This window comes from Elgaria multicarinata, chromosome 10 (genome assembly GCF_023053635.1).
Source record: "Elgaria multicarinata webbii isolate HBS135686 ecotype San Diego chromosome 10, rElgMul1.1.pri, whole genome shotgun sequence".
Lineage (NCBI taxonomy): Eukaryota > Metazoa > Chordata > Lepidosauria > Squamata > Anguidae > Elgaria > Elgaria multicarinata.
Window position 1 is genome coordinate 78,884,117 of NC_086180.1, and position 4,756 is coordinate 78,888,872.

The window sequence follows — 4,756 nt, forward strand, 5'->3', positions numbered from 1 at the left end:
GTTAGCCCGGCCTGACCCTGGAATCCCGAGTGCGTCATCTGGATGCACAGGAGGGAGACCGGGCCTCACACCTCGCTAACGCCTGGTCTAGCAACGACCTTAGTATGCTTCGTAAACATGAGTCTAAAACACCGGACAAAGTTCTACATTTTTCTGGAGTTCAATGCCTGTACTCCTATACTCAGCAAGAATTGTCACACCACAGCTGTTAGAGTAAAAGGAAAAAAAATCCATGCAGGCCCTTCCTGTAAAATCAAATGTTTCTATTAAAGTAATTATTACGGGAAAGAGCACTCTTGAAACCCAGCTGCACATTTTTCATGTCATTTTTTTTGGTTTTGTTTTGTTTGTTATAACATTTGAAAATTATTCATATAGGACTAAAATGTTCCAGGCAGGAAATGGGAATTTTACCAAATTAAAATGAGGGGGCAGGGCAGGGATAAATAAGAGACAACTAAGCTAAATGATAGAAGTAGGTACATTTAGGGTCAGCATTATCCAGTGTTTCTTAGACACCAACAGTATAGAAGCAAAGCATTGGAACAGAACTCCCCAACCCCATCCGTGCAGAGTCATTTCTCTAATGTTGCTGGGCATTCACTTGAAAAAAAGGGCAGAGTTACACAGTGAATCCTTATCTAGGATTGAGAGCAATTCTAGATTGTTCAGACATGCAAACTGGGCCATTTTTTCACATTCACAGGAACTGGTCACACACATGCTAACCCACACTCAGTGCTTGTGTATGGGTTGTTTGTTGAACTGTGGGTTGTTTGTTGAACTGTGGGGCAGCATGTTGTCTGAACCCAGGACATTTTCTGCAGTGTGACCCGGAACAACCCCAAAACAAACCATGGGTTCTCAGGGAGCTTGTTTGAGAAAAATAAGCCAGATTGCATGATTAATAAGACACTCTCCAGAAAATGTCCTGGGTTCAGACAACATCCTAACCCATGGTTCAACAAAAAATCTATGGTTGAACAGGAACCCACACTCAACCACTGAATGTGGGTTAGTGTGTTGAGTGAACAACCCCACATATTCCTTCTGTGAATTATTGGGAAATGGGGGGGGGGAGCTTGTTACAGGGGCAGTTTCTTTGTTAATTGACTTACAGTGCCTTTTGCTGTAAACTGTTTACAAATGTAGAAGTTGAGATGATAGGAAGTGGTGGAGTCTGCTTCCACTGGAGTCTGCTTCTTAATAGCCAGATGCAAATACTCAACTTTGTTCCCTGGTCCCATTCAAATTGTCTCCCAGCTCACCATGTTGGCATATACATTCCCAGGGGGAAAAAAAGGTCTGAGAACCCCATTCATTCATATTTTGTGTTAGTGACCAGGCTAAGCCAAAACTAAAGGCAGTCTTTGAAGAAAACCCTCATAGGAATATTCTCTTTGAAATGAAGAACCACTGACCTTGTGTGACTCAAACATAATCTCAAAGGGGAAAAAAAAACTAAAGTGGGAAGCTACTGTATAAATCTGTTGTAAGAATTACTGAGACTGCAATCATATGCATGTTTTAACAACAACAACAACAACAATTCCCCATGCTGGCTGGGGAATTCTGGGAGTTGTAGGACTTTTTAAAAATACATGGATAGAGTTATTCCCAAGGTACTTAATATGAAGTGCTTTGAACAGCACTATGCAGAGCTATACTTATATATTAAAATGCTGATGGGATTGTTGTTGTTTAAGTTTTGCCACTCAGTTTTTTCTCTGTAAATCAGGGCAGCCCATCTTATTCACAGCGCATCATCTCACCTCCTGCAGAATATTGTAATGAAGCCAAAAGAAAGCTTGGAGTAAACTGCATATATTTCCCATTAGCACAAGCTTTACGTTTTCTTACTGGTGTTTTTTTTATACCTGTCCTTGCATGAACTTCAAGTTCAAGTATGTTTCTCTTTTTCCTTGTCTCCCCCAACTCCCGGCCCCTTTAGTAAACACCACAGAAGCAAAGCCTGGCTTGATTTTACTGCTAACCTCTGTAGCCCTCAAGGGGCGAGTCTAGCATTGTCTCTCTCACTGACATCTCATTAGAAAATCTCTTATGACCGTTCTTCAAATCCTGTGCAAAATTTAGCTTCAGTTCAAGTCTCTCAAGTCTCAAGTCCGTTCAAACCCAATGGTTGAGGAAATATTTGTCTTGTATGAGGCACAGTGTGCAAGGCACTGCATGTGAATCCATGTTTGTTCAAAGCCATGGCAGAGGGCTGATCAGAACCTCTGGATTCCACTCTGAAAAGTTTGGACACACAGCAGAATGAGCACATCCCATTGTACCCAAATTCATGGTATTTGGAAGCTTTGCCAGACTGTTCTGCACCTGGTTGAGAGGGATGCAGAGTACATGTGGACCTCACCACTTCTTCACTGCACTGAAGGTGTTATAGCATGGAAGACAAGGTCATGACAGCCTGAAGGCATCTGTGGGTTGCTTTTGAAGCATGTGAGGCAAGGCCTAAACCTCTGGTTGCACGTGAGGTGAGGCCTAAACCTCTGATATCATTTCCCACTTGGCGCATTTGGTGGGTGTGTCAAGATGAGTAAAAACCTACAGTTCCCAAAGTTTACAGTGATAGGAACAGCTTAAAATGCAGGAGCAACTTAGAAGCAGCCTTTGGCTTTAAGCTTGGCTGAGGTTTCCCCTTACCCATTCACAACTTGAGGAAGTTTGTGAATGTAGGAAAGGGAGAAGAAGGGGGGAATGTAAACAAGAGGGCAACAACCCATTACAAACCAAGGTAAAATTTGGAGGGAGCAACCATGCTCAGCTCACAATGGCTCTGGGATTTCTGAACTGGGTGAGTTTGTTTTTAAACTGCCCTATTTCTGTATTTCCCCCCTTCTATTTCTAATTTTAAGCAGCATTATGAAATGCAATTGTTGCATGTTACTGTTATGCTTCAGGTGTGTGATATATTATATGTCGGCTTGCTCTTCTTTGACTTTCATCAGGAGTTCAGCACTGTTTTCTAACATTTAGGCTTTTCTATGATGAAATACTCAATGTGAAACTTTGCAATGAATTATACATAATCTAAATTCTTGTCAACTGCTACCGTGCCCCCAGAAGCCATTTAGAAAACTGTGTTTTCTGAGACAGGCTTCTTCAAAACAACTGGAGTCCTATTGATCTTAAACCGTAAGGCAGTACCCAATGGTTTCATTCTGCAAACTCAAATAATGCTAGTGGAAATCTTCTGAATCTTTCCATTCTGGAAACAGCTGGGCATTATGCTTGTGCAACCCATTGTGCAACTGGTTGTGTAACCACTTGCACAACTGGTTGTACAGGTGTAATGCACCACAGGTACCACAGGTTGCACAAGTATAATGTGCAACTGGTTGCACAATGGATTGTGCAAATGTAGAATCATAGAATCATAGAATAGCAGAGTTGGAAGGGGCCTACAAGGCCATCGAGTCCAACCCCTGCTCAGTGCAGGAATCCACCCTAAAGCATCCCTGACAGATGGCTTTCTGGCTGCCTCTTGAAGGCCTCTAGTGTGGGAGAGCCCACAACCACCCTAGGTAACTGATTCCATTGTCGTACTGCTCTAACAGTCAGGAAGTAAAACCCATTGGGTTGTAGAAGTGTGATGCACAACCACACATGTCCAAATGTTACTTTAGTTGGATTCTCCTCTTGCACATAGTTTGGAAGCTAGTTTCCACCAGGGCAACATCATTTGTGCTAGTGCAATGACACAGTTGGATACTGCCCATTTTAACTGTTTTATTATATATATACAGGCCTTGATTGCAATGTGCCCTAAACACGTTTTCGATTTAATACTGTTTTTATTGTTTGCAATACTGTTTTATTGTTTACATTGCATGCAATGTGCTTTTTCAATTATAATGATTTTAGTGCTTTGTTGCCCCATTCATTTGTTCATATATGCATTGTTACAGCCCCTTGAAGAAGGCCTAACAGAAAGCAAGAGGCTGAAACACATTTGGGCTTGTTCACAATAAAGTTGTCAACAGCATCCCGAGAAGTTTCTCCCCCTCCCCGCTTTTTGTTGTTGATGTTGCTCATCTTGGATGCTGCCTTGCACCCTAATATTATTATTGGCATATCCTCCATGTGTTCATTGAATTCTTTTTAAAGGCTACCTAAAATTATCATCATTTCATAAAATCACATTTAGAAATTCCATAAATTAGTTATGCATTAAGTGGAATATATGCTAAACAAACCCAACAGCAGAAATTGAGTTGCTGAGCTTGGTTGGGAAACAGAATTGGTCATAGGATTGTTCCCTAAATTAAGGAATTGATAGAAGGCACATTCCCTGTCCCCTGCACCTCCCATCACCACCACTCACCATCCCACATTGTTCAAGAGAGCACATCCCACCTCAAGAGGCTTTTTAGGGTCACATGTGTCTACAGGGGAGAGGAAGAGATGGGGGCCGTTTCTACACCTGCCTTTTTTCCAGGGATCATCCTGGGATCATACTTGTACATGCAAATGACACACAGGAGATCCCAGGAGCAGGCAGAGATGATCCATCCATTTTCCTGGGATAACCCTTAGGTGTAGAAAGGGCCACTAATTATCCCTTCTGTGAACTTCCCTAGTTTAATTTCTGTTAAGATCTGAGCCATTGACAATGTCTTTTGCAGTGTTCACAGTATTCAGCGAAAATCCGATCCAAAGAGAATCCTGTAGTGTGCAAGAACAAGAATGGTATAGTGAAGAACGAGTTACAGACTAGCCATGAAGTACCCTGGGT